This window comes from Amborella trichopoda, chromosome 3 (assembly GCF_054954075.1).
Source record: "Amborella trichopoda isolate Santa Cruz 75 chromosome 3, AtrichopodaSantaCruz75HAP2 v2.0, whole genome shotgun sequence".
In the NCBI taxonomy this organism is placed as follows: Eukaryota; Viridiplantae; Streptophyta; class Magnoliopsida; order Amborellales; family Amborellaceae; genus Amborella; species Amborella trichopoda.
Window position 1 is genome coordinate 57,170,912 of NC_142338.1, and position 13,050 is coordinate 57,183,961.

Below are 13,050 nucleotides of genomic sequence, written 5' to 3' on the forward strand. Positions count from 1 at the left end.
CTTGGCTCTAGGGCTGCTAACGGCTCAGGCCAGCCTCCGGGCTTTCGAGCTGGGCTTGGTTTGGCCCACAAAGGCTTGACGGTCTGGGGCAAGCCATGGTCCGATTAAAGTTAGGCCAGAATTTGTTTTTAAATATAAATATTATATGTCATTAAAAATAAAATAGTATAGAGGGGTAGAATCCATAGGCTTTGGAAATTAAAAAAAAAAAAGTGGTTTTGATTTGAAAATGAAATCGTGGAAAAATTAGGCGATTTTTTAATATTTAATTTCTATAAAATTTAAATATCCTTGCCATTGAGCAAACCAAAATTTAAAAAACAGATCAGTGACTCGGATCATCCACAAAAAAAACCGTGTCAAATTGGTGGATTGGCATGTCTGGTCGGAGAATCAGCCTAATTGACAAGATTTGTCGTAAAAATATTTTTAAAAATTACTATAAATCACTAAAAATAGTGTTATTTTAGTTTATAAAAGAAATTAAGAATGGTGTGTTATGTACTTTCAATACTTGTAAAAATAGGTGAATACTGAGACACTGTTTAGATGTCTGTATAATTAATAATTATAATATGATATTATAATATGAGTAATTATCCTAAAGACCCTCTCACACCCATGTATGTAGGACCCCAAACAATCACCATCAATTTGGCACAGATCTCTAAAAAAGTTATTACATGGGTGTAGGACTTGATTTTTTTAGAGATCTGTGTCAAATTTAATGGTGATCCTTTGGAGTCCTACACACATGGGTGTGAGAGGGTCTCATAGGATCATTACTCTTATAATATTACATCAAAATAATTTAAAAATATTAGAAAACACTTTCCTATTGTATGATTAAAAATTAGTTTTTCCATATAAAATGTAATTAGTACTACATCAAAATATCAAATATTTATTATTTCACTTTATTCATCCAAAATTATCTTAACCTAACTGACTATAATATTATATATTGAAGTTAAAATAGTTGGTTTATATTTTATAATTATTTTACTATCAAAATAAAAATAAATCTAAAATATCTTATAATATCATCTAATTTAAAAAATATTATTTACAACTACAAGAAAAAACAATAAATTACAAGATTTATAATGTAAATAAATTAATAAATAAAAACAATATTTGGTTATCAACATATAAATGTTAATTATAATATTATAATAAATTAAAGCATAATACCGTCAGTGGGTCATATACAAGCCCATTGGCTCATCTGTATGGATTTTTTTTTTAAATAGCTATTGATTGAAGACTGAGCTACCTGTAGTATTTAAAAAATTACAATTTATAATTATTTTGGTAAATTTACTGTTTAAGGTGGACGGGAATTTGTCTCTCTTACCATAAGGTGAAGGGAATTTATGATCCACTTATGGTATTATACTCACATCGTTAAGGAGAGAAGGGGCTGGAAGGGTCCCAATCAATTGGTTCCACATCGCTAGTATTGGGAAGGAGTCGGGAGCCATACCACTATAAAAGGGGGCTACCACCCGGCTGGGTTTTAGCTGTTGGGGCATGTGGCAGTTGGGATGGATAGTTTCTGTGTTTTGCCCGTTGGATGGTTGCGGTCGAATATTTCGACCGATGCTATGTTTTGTCCGTTGGATTTTCTGATTTTCTCACGTGAGCGAATATTTGAATTGATACGTTGAGATTCTGATCTTCGCACGTGAACGTTGGAGTTTTTCCCGGGACCGATGCAAAGTGAGATAAATGTGAGAGAGGATGAGGGGAGAGAAGGGAGGGTATGAGGGGACAAGACAACCCAAATATAAAGTGGAGAGAGAAGAGAGATACTGAGAAGGGACAGCAAGAGGAGAGAGAAACTGACTGAGTAGAGAGAGAAAGAGGAGAGATAGCAAGGTGGGAGAGATGGTGGGAGGATACGAGAAATGAGATAAAGGAGGGACGTAAGAGAGGGCCCAAATGAGAGAGAGGGAAGAGAGCCCAAATTAGAGAGAGAAACTCCAGTGAATGCTGCAGCTTCTCTACCAGATAAAGATCAATCTCTTTCTCTCTCTCTCTCCCCCTCGTACCCTCCTCTCTCCTCTTCCTCTCTCACATTTTTCTCAGTTTGCATCAGTCCCAACCAAAGTGACTGTAGCCTGTTGTCTTTATTAGCCGTATTATATTGTTGTTTTTCCCTCTTCAATTGGAGCTCTAACAATTTTGCCTGCAGTTAGAACAGATATTAAGCATTTCTTCCCTTGGTGACTCTGTCACTGCCATTTTTGTTACAATAATCCTTAGCATGTGTCTAGGCTATTGTTTCCATCTTTTGTTGTTTACATTCATGACTGGAGGTTGAGGAAACCAACGAAGCCCAACAAAAGTTTTCTAATGCAAAATCTATTTCATCAACTCAGTTATTTGGGGATCAAAACAAAGCAAGTGATGCTTCTGACCAAATCTCCTTGCAAAAGTTCTCGGTATGCTCTTTCTGTCTTCCTCGTTCCCTCTATGTGTGTCTGTGTGACTGTGCGTCTGTGCGTGTGTTTTACATATCACGCACTCACTCACATGCATACACCCATATCTACACGTTCATATTGACGTATTAAATAGACTTTTTTTGTAAACCCTTATAGTGAAAACTGACTCAAGTGTGACAGACTTTTGTAACTCCACTGATCAACTACGAGTTGTCCATGGCCCTTCCAAAAAACAAAAAATGTTTTTTCTTGATTCTAAGCAACTCCCCTCCTTGTTGGAATTGGTTGTTGTGGGTTTTTTTTTTGCTAAAAGATATTATATTCCCATGGGAATAGAATATCTATTCGCTCCCTCAGGTACAACCCCACCTAGAATTAGTTTTAGTATCCCAAAATTTGGGGATGTAACCCCTTCAATCCATAGATTAAAAAAAATCCATATCATACCCACTATGAAAAAACAATGTCTAGAGATTGCATAGAGACTATCCAATTTTTAGATGGTTAGGGCAGAGTGTTAGAAAACTCAAATTTGATTTTTTTTTGAGAATAATCATCGAGTGACTCTTTAATGGTTCCCAAAATTTCAGATTGAAAAACCTCTCAAGTAGGTCTTCTACCGAGGGAGTAGAAGTCAGCTACGCTCCCGTGGGATGATAGTATATATCCTCTTTTTTTTTTTTCTCCCCTTTCTGTTTCAAATTTGGTTTGCCTCAATGGGCACAATAACCTGACAAAATATGCCCATAAGAATGCTTGGGCTAGTTTTTCTTCTTTTTTAGGCAGCATTCAAATCTTGCATCTTGGAGATAGCATCAGGTTATAATTTTCTTCTCTCCCTTCTAATCACTAAGTTTCTCTATAAGTTGAAGTTGGTTTTGTTTTTCGTCCTTTGTTTAGTAATTGGTCCAATAGTTTTGTTTTTCGTCTTGTGTTTAGTAATTGGTCCAATGCTTGGTGTAGAGCTCGACATCCATATCTATTGCTGATCTTTTTGAACATAGCACGGATGATCCTATCCTTGATTTGTCTGCAATTGATCTCATCAATCGGATTTCGTTCTAGGTACTTCTTCATTAGCCAAATTCATCCCGATGGATGGATACCTTACTCGTCATAAAGCTAGAAATTTTGAGAAAGCTAATGATTCATAGTTCACATAGAATAATTTTTTACTTTGTTTCTATGTCTGTGCGTGTGTTTTACATATCACGCACTCACTCACATGCATACACCCATATCTACACGTTCATATTGACGTATTAAATAGACTTTTTTTGTAAACCCTTATAGTGAAAACTGACTCAAGTGTGACAGACTTTTGTAACTCCACTGATCAACTACGAGTTGTCCATGGCCCTTCCAAAAAACAAAAAATGTTTTTTCTTGATTCTAAGCAACTCCCCTCCTTGTTGGAATTGGTTGTTGTGGGTTTTTTTTTTGCTAAAAGATATTATATTCCCATGGGAATAGAATATCTATTCGCTCCCTCAGGTACAACCCCACCTAGAATTAGTTTTAGTATCCCAAAATTTGGGGATGTAACCCCTTCAATCCATAGATTAAAAAAAATCCATATCATACCCACTATGAAAAAACAATGTCTAGAGATTGCATAGAGACTATCCAATTTTTAGATGGTTAGGGCAGAGTGTTAGAAAACTCAAATTTGATTTTTTTTTGAGAATAATCATCGAGTGACTCTTTAATGGTTCCCAAAATTTCAGATTGAAAAACCTCTCAAGTAGGTCTTCTACCGAGGGAGTAGAAGTCAGCTACGCTCCCGTGGGATGATAGTATATATCCTCTTTTTTTTTTTTCTCCCCTTTCTGTTTCAAATTTGGTTTGCCTCAATGGGCACAATAACCTGACAAAATATGCCCATAAGAATGCTTGGGCTAGTTTTTCTTCTTTTTTAGGCAGCATTCAAATCTTGCATCTTGGAGATAGCATCAGGTTATAATTTTCTTCTCTCCCTTCTAATCACTAAGTTTCTCTATAAGTTGAAGTTGGTTTTGTTTTTCGTCCTTTGTTTAGTAATTGGTCCAATAGTTTTGTTTTTCGTCTTGTGTTTAGTAATTGGTCCAATGCTTGGTGTAGAGCTCGACATCCATATCTATTGCTGATCTTTTTGAACATAGCACGGATGATCCTATCCTTGATTTGTCTGCAATTGATCTCATCAATCGGATTTCGTTCTAGGTACTTCTTCATTAGCCAAATTCATCCCGATGGATGGATACCTTACTCGTCATAAAGCTAGAAATTTTGAGAAAGCTAATGATTCATAGTTCACATAGAATAATTTTTTACTTTGTTTCTATGTCTGTGCGTGTGTTTTACATATCACGCACTCACTCACATGCATACACCCATATCTACACGTTCATATTGACGTATTAAATAGACTTTTTTTGTAAACCCTTATAGTGAAAACTGACTCAAGTGTGACAGACTTTTGTAACTCCACTGATCAACTACGAGTTGTCCATGGCCCTTCCAAAAAACAAAAAATGTTTTTTCTTGATTCTAAGCAACTCCCCTCCTTGTTGGAATTGGTTGTTGTGGGTTTTTTTTTTGCTAAAAGATATTATATTCCCATGGGAGTAGAATATCTATTAGCTCCCTCAGGTACAACCCCACCTAGAATTAGTTTTAGTATCCCAAAATTTGGGGATGTAACCCCTTCAATCCATTGATTAAAAAAAATCCATATCATACCCACTATGAAAAAACAATGTCTAGAGATTGCATAGAGACTATCCAATTTTTAGATGGTTAGGTCAGAGTATTAGAAAACTCAAATTTGGTTTTTTTTTGAGAATAATCATCTAGTGACTCTTTAATGGTTCCCAAAATTTCAGATTGAAAAACCTCTCAAGTAGGTCTTCTACCGAGGGAGTAGAAGTCAGCTACGCTCCCGTGGGATGATAGTATATATCCTCTTTTTTTTTTTTTCTTCCCTTTCTGTTTCAGATTTGGTTTGCCTCAATGGGCACAATAACCTGACAAAATATGCCCATAAGAATGCTTGGGCTAGTTTTTCTTCTTTTTTAGGCAGCATTCAAATCTTGCATCTTGGAGATAGCATCAGGTTATAATTTTCTTCTCTCCCTTCTAATCACTAAGTTTCTCTATAAGTTGAAGTTGGTTTTGTTTTTCGTCCTTTGTTTAGTAATTGGTCCAATAGTTTTGTTTTTCGTCTTGTGTTTAGTAATTGGTCCAATGCTTTGTGTAGAGCTCGACATCCATATCTATTGCTGATCTTTTTGAACATAGCACGGATGATCCTATCCTTGATTTGTCTGCAATTGATCTCATCAATCGGATTTCGTTCTAGGTACTTCTTCATTAGCCAAATTCATCCCGATGGATGGATACCTTACTCGTCATAAAGCTAGAAATTTTGAGAAAGCTAATGATTCATAGTTCACATAGAATAATTTTTTACTTTGTTTCTATGTCTGTGCGTGTGTTTTACATATCACGCACTCACTCACATGCATACACCCATATCTACACGTTCATATTGATGTATTAAATAGACTTTTTTTGTAAACCCTTATAGTGAAAACTGACTCAAGTGTGACAGACTTTTGTAACTCCACTGATCAACTACGAGTTGTCCATGGCCCTTCCAAAAAACAAAAAATGTTTTTTCTTGATTCTAAGCAACTCCCCTCCTTGTTGGAATTGGTTGTTGTGGGTTTTTTTTTTGCTAAAAGATATTATATTCCCATGGGAGTAGAATATCTATTAGCTCCCTCAGGTACAACCCCACCTAGAATTAGTTTTAGTATCCCAAAATTTGGGGATGTAACCCCTTCAATCCATTGATTAAAAAAAATCCATATCATACCCACTATGAAAAAACAATGTCTAGAGATTGCATAGAGACTATCCAATTTTTAGATGGTTAGGTCAGAGTGTTAGAAAACTCAAATTTGGTTTTTTTTGAGAATAATCATCTAGTGACTCTTTAATGGTTCCCAAAATTTCAGATTGAAAAACCTCTCAAGTAGGTCTTCTACCGAGGGAGTAGAAGTCAGCTACGCTCCCGTGGGATGATAGTATATATCCTCTTTTTTTTTTTTTCTCCCCTTTCTGTTTCAGATTTGGTTTGCCTCAATGGGCACAATAACCTGACAAAATATGCCCATAAGAATGCTTGGGCTAGTTTTTCTTCTTTTTTAGGCAGCATTCAAATCTTGCATCTTGGAGATAGCATCAGGTTATAATTTTCTTCTCTCCCTTCTAATCACTAAGTTTCTCTATAAGTTGAAGTTGGTTTTGTTTTTCGTCCTTTGTTTAGTAATTGGTCCAATAGTTTTGTTTTTCGTCTTGTGTTTAGTAATTGGTCCAATGCTTTGTGTAGAGCTCGACATCCATATCTATTGCTGATCTTTTTGAACATAGCACGGATGATCCTATCCTTGATTTGTCTGCAATTGATCTCATCAATCGGATTTCGTTCTAGGTACTTCTTCATTAGCCAAATTCATCCCGATGGATGGATACCTTACTCGTCATAAAGCTAGAAATTTTGAGAAAGCTAATGATTCATAGTTCACATAGAATAATTTTTTACTTTGTTTCTATGTCTGTGCGTGTGTTTTACATATCACGCACTCACTCACATGCATACACCCATATCTACACGTTCATATTGACGTATTAAATAGACTTTTTTTGTAAACCCTTATAGTGAAAACTGACTCAAGTGTGACAGACTTTTGTAACTCCACTGATCAACTACGAGTTGTCCATGGCCCTTCCAAAAAACAAAAAATGTTTTTTCTTGATTCTAAGCAACTCCCCTCCTTGTTGGAATTGGTTGTTGTGGGTTTTTTTTTTGCTAAAAGATATTATATTCCCATGGGAGTAGAATATCTATTAGCTCTCTCAGGTACAACCCCACCTAGAATTAGTTTTAGTATCCCAAAATTTGGGGATGTAACCCCTTCAATCCATTGATTAAAAAAAATCCATATCATACCCACTATGAAAAAACAATGTCTAGAGATTGCATAGAGACTATCCAATTTTTAGATGGTTAGGTCAGAGTGTTAGAAAACTCAAATTTGATTTTTTTTTGAGAATAATCATCTAGTGACTCTTTAATGGTTCCCAAAATTTCAGATTGAAAAACCTCTCAAGTAGGTCTTCTACCGAGGGAGTAGAAGTCAGCTACGCTCCCGTGGGATGATAGTATATATCCTCTTTTTTTTTTTTTCTCCCCTTTCTGTTTCAGATTTGGTTTGCCTCAATGGGCACAATAACCTGACAAAATATGCCCATAAGAATGCTTGGGCTAGTTTTTCTTCTTTTTTAGGCAGCATTCAAATCTTGCATCTTGGAGATAGCATCAGGTTATAATTTTCTTCTCTCCCTTCTAATCACTAAGTTTCTCTATAAGTTGAAGTTGGTTTTGTTTTTCGTCCTTTGTTTAGTAATTGGTCCAATAGTTTTGTTTTTCGTCTTGTGTTTAGTAATTGGTCCAATGCTTTGTGTAGAGCTCGACATCCATATCTATTGCTGATCTTTTTTAACATAGCACGGATGATCCTATCCTTGATTTGTCTGCAATTGATCTCATCAATCGGATTTCGTTCTAGGTACTTCTTCATTAGCCAAATTCATCCCGATGGATGGATACCTTACTCGTCATAAAGCTAGAAATTTTGAGAAAGCTAATGATTCATAGTTCACATAGAATAATTTTTTACTTTGTTTCTATGTTTTACTATCTCGTATATTGTAGATCTTTCCACATTTTAAGAAAATTCCACAGCCGCCAACTTCTAGATGGTCATTTTGTATATGAAGTTTTATTGCTGAAACAATCGGGTGGCTTCTTCCCTCAGCCATCATCATTGAACCTTATCCCGACTATTTGGGATCGATTAGCTTCTTCTCTCGATGATTGTTAATGTGCAACATACTCACTGCAAACTTTGAATTGTCTGGCCCCCCAAAAACCAAAGATTAAATGCTATTGAAAATAAATCTCAAGGCCTCTATGGTATTCTGGAAACTACTGTTGTGTTATAAATACTTCTAAATCATGAATTTTTGTCTTTCCTTAAGTATTCATGCTGTCAATCCTCCATAGTATTGTCCATCTAGTTAGCGTTCAAAAGGTTTGATATGCTCCTCGTTATGAATTTAATTTTGCTCCATGGAATAATAATTGTAAAGCTCTGCTATGCACAAAGGCATTGCTTCGAACTCCCTCCTTAGGGGTGGCAAAGCCCTCTTGTAGTTTGAGAGTGCGTCGTAAGAGAAAAAAAGCCTTATATGCGTGTTTGTGTCTGTAATGTATGTAATGTTTGCATGTATGTATGTATGGATGTATGTATGTATATGTCTTGTGGCATGCTCAACATAGTCTTTGCCCTCATCATGGAAGGTCATTTTAAGGAGTGCATTACTGGTCTACTTTGAACGTTTAAAGTTTCTTATGCAATATGGACTTTTTTAAGATGCTGAATATTGTAATTGTGTTTTCTATATTATGCCTGATTTGTACAATTTAAATGATTATGTTCTGCTCAGGATGTAGAACATCAAAGAATGGGAAATTTACAATCTAACCCCTCCTCTTCACTGGATTTCAAGAAGCACCTCCCAGTTACAGCTTCTGCATGCAATGCCTGAACTCCCCTTCCACACCTCAAAACAACCCTTCCTAGGTTTACATTCCGTTTTGCTTATTTTTTTTTCTAAGTTACATTCTGAACTTTATTCTACCTAAGAAGTCCTAAGGCCCCAATGCCTTGAAACACACTCTCTCATTCTCTAACGTACTGTTTGTTTGCGTATAAGCCTCCTTGCTGTCTCAATCTGTCTCACTGTTTCTCTCTCTAAACACTTGCTCTCATTCTCTCATATGGACTCCCTCTGTCTCCACCCCTTATTCCTTTCCCTCACTCTCCAACACACCTGCCTCTACCCTCACTGTAATAATTTGTGGTTTTTTGGGAGATGGGTTCTGTTCTAAGAAAAAGAAGAATTTGGGTTTTTTGGGAGATGGCTGCTTCTATTCTGATAAGAAGAAGAAGAATCTGGGTTTTTGGGGATGTTGGTTCTTTTGATTTAAGAAGAACACAATGATCATGAACACGGCAATTGAAAGTGGAAAAAATGATTCTTTGAGGAGATAGGCTTGTTAGTTAATAGAACTTGGATCGATTTAGGAAGGTGGACGCTAAGAAGGGATTTGACTGTGGATTAGAGTTGAAAAGATGATGGTATAGTTTGAACTCGAAGAAAGGGAAAGTTGCTGGGCGCTTTTGCATAAATGACTCTTTTGTTGGGAAAGGTTTAGGGAGTTTTTGCACTAATGCTCTTTTGCAGGCTTCCCATCTCATGCTTTAACCCAACATCTGTTTATTGAATTTAATAACCAAAATGCAATCTAATCCCATTCATCTACCCATATCGTTCTCTCTCATCCATTGAGTACTTGCAGTCATGCACCTGAGATAGAGAGAGAGAGAGAGAGAGAGAGAGAGAGAGAGAGAGAGAGAGAGAGAGAGAGAGAGAGAGAGAGAAAACCCCATTATAGAGAGTGAGTGGGAGAGAGACCCAATTATAGAGAATGAGCTAGAGTGACAGAGAAAAGGCGTCCTCTCTCTCTCTCTCTGAGAAATTGAAATGGAGTGAAGGAAGAAAGAAGAGGAAGAGAGAAGGGGGTGGGAGGGCGAATAGTTTTTTCACCTGTGGGCAATTTGCGGATTCAAGTTTTTTATTTCGCCTTAATCAGAGGATGAGCCTATGGATGAGCTTATTCTGAGAGTTAGGTCGTCTGCCTGAAAATTGTTGTAGAAAGTGATTTGGGCAGCGGAGATTTGATTTCCATTCAAAATTTTGGCTGATTCCAAACTGGGAGGGTGGCATGAAATCTTATGGTTCCTTCAAACGACACAATCTTATGGGTTTCTTCAAATGAGGAATTAGACAGTCTCTCTCTTGTTTTTTCTAGATAGAGGAGTGATAGAAAGGGTCTGGGGATTTACGGGAATAAAGGAATTATTGGGATTGTGTAGAAAAAAATGAGTCATTTCATTGGAGTTGGTATGGAAGGAGGTGATTATAGGTTTAACTGGGTGGTGATTATGAGTCATTTTTGGGAGGTGGCTGCTTCTATTCTGATAAGAAGAAGAAGAATCTGGGTTTTTGGGGATTTGGGTTCTTTTGATTTAAGAAGAACACATCGATCATGAACACGGCAATTGAAAGTGGAAAAAATGATTCTTTGAGGAGATTGGCTTGTAAGTCAATAAGACTTGGATCGATTTAGGAAGGTGGACACTATGAAGGGATTTGACTTGGATCGATTTAGGAAGGTGGACACTATGAAGGGATTTGACTGTGGATTAGAGTTGAAAAGATGATGCTATACTTTGAACTTGAAGAAAGGGAAAGTTGCGGGGAGCTTTTGCATATATGACTCTTTTGTTGGGAAAGTTGTAGGGAGCTTTTGCACTAATGCTCTTTTGCAGGCTTCCATCTCATGCTTTAACCGAACATCTGTTTATTGAATATAATAACCAAAATGCAATCTAATCCCATTCATCTACCCATTTCGTTCTCTCTCATCCATTGAGTACTTGCAGTCTGGCACACGAGAGAGAGAGAGAGAGAGAGAGAGAGAGAGAGAGAGAGCTAGAGTGACAGAGAAAAGGCTTCCTCTCTTTCTCTCTCTTAAAAATTGAAATGGAGAGAAGGAAGAAAGAAGAGGAAGAGAGAAGGGTGGGAGGGCAGATAGTTTTGCACTTGTGGGCATTGTGCGGATTCAAGTTTTTTATTTCGCCTTAATCAGAAGATGAGCCTATGGATGAGCTTATTCTGAGAGTTAGGTCTGCCTGAAAATTGTTGTCGAAAGTGATTTGGGCAGCTGAGATTTGATTTCCATTCAAAATTTTGGCTGATTCCAAACTGGGAGGGTGGCATGAAATCTTTTGGTTCCTTCAAACGACACAATCTAATGGGTTTCTTCAAATGAGGAATCAGACAGTCTCTCTCTTGTTTTTTCTAGATAAAGGAGTGAAAGAAAGGGTCTGGGGATTTACGGGAATAAAGGAAAGTTATTATTGGGATTGTGTAGAAAAAAAAGAGTCATTTCATTGGAGTTGGTATGGAAGGAGGTGATTATAGGTTTAACTGGGTGGTGGGGCCGTATGTAGCTTTCGGGATAAGGTGTTTTTTGGCACCAGAGTTTATATTGTAAATTTCCCTTAGAGAAGGTGGTCATTTTAAGTTGAACTTGTTACCATCTTGCCAGTGTTATTTAGCTTGAATGTCTCTCATATTTTTGTATCAGAGTGAATATTCACTTTTAACTAGCTGACTATAGATATCAATATTATTTTTTAAATTTTCTGATACATTTTATTGTTATATTATTTTCTTTAAATATTTTCAGTGGCCTGAACTTATGTGATTTCTCTAGATTTTTTGTAGTCTCTGTCATTGGGATAGGCGCATGTCCTATAATTGTAACTTGTAATTTGGCTGCATCATGGTCTAAACATGAAGATGGTTTTGAGCCCAAGTCACAAGTCTTAGAAGTCTGCTTTGAAGATGTTGCCATTTTTACTGATCCTCGTGGCTATGCTCAAACTTCACTGCATAGGTTGATGCTAATGAGTAAATCCTACATATGGAATTCATCAATAGAAAATAATGAGAATTTCTTAAAATTAATATATATATATATATATATATATATATATATATATTATAAAGAGTAATGATCCTATGAGGCCCACCCACACCCATGTGTGTAGGACCCTAAAGGATCACCATTAAATTTGGCACAGATCTCTAAAAACGTCAAGTCCCACCCCATATGATAACTTTTCTAGAGATTTGTGCTAAATTTAATGGTGATCTTTTGGGGTCCAACACACATAGGTGTGTGAGGGTCTCATAGGATCATTACTCATATATATATATATATATATACATAATGTTTAAACTTAGAGGCATTTATGATATTCGTAGCTTAAGTGTTTTAAGATTTCCATTTATCGATCTCTGTTCTTTGCATTAGTTGGCAATGTTTTTTTTGTTAACTCAATGACAATACTTTGGGGCCATGGGTGAAATCTGTCGACTACCAGAGATTTGTCGATTTTTCTTGAGACTTTCTTTGTTTCATTTTTAATTCTTCATAATTTTGCTGACCTGATGGATTGGCGTTTCTTTTCAAAATTTTAAGCCAAAGAGTATTCATGACTCGGTTTTTAATGTATCATTGTTTCCTTTTCAGTTCGTTGTATTATTGACTAGACTTGGGGGGCAGGGGTGAAATCCGTAGATCCCCATTAACTGGTCAATTTTCCTTATGGTTTTATATGTTTGATTTGAACATATCTACTATTTGTTTAATCATTTAGTTGATGCGTTTTACAAATTTTAAGCCACAATGATATACGTGGTCGAGATTTTTAACTTATCCTTATTTTTTTCGTGGTTCTTTGCATTATCTCGCACTAGGATATTCGTAGCTTAAGTGTTTTAAGATTTCCATTTATCGATCTTTGTTCATTATTTTATTTAGCAATAGTTTTGTTTTAACTCAATAATGATACTT

General features: G+C 36.2%; 1 long non-coding RNA gene across 1 annotated transcript; it reads left to right on the forward strand.

Moving 5' to 3' along the window:
• The first annotated feature begins 1,520 nt into the window (after window positions 1–1,520).
• On the forward strand, window positions 1,521–9,983 carry LOC148782993 (uncharacterized). Its single transcript, XR_016051894.1, has 2 exons — window positions 1,521–2,447; window positions 3,414–9,983. It is a non-coding gene; the product is annotated as an uncharacterized LOC148782993 (long non-coding RNA).
• Window positions 9,984–13,050: the final 3,067 nt, after the last annotated feature.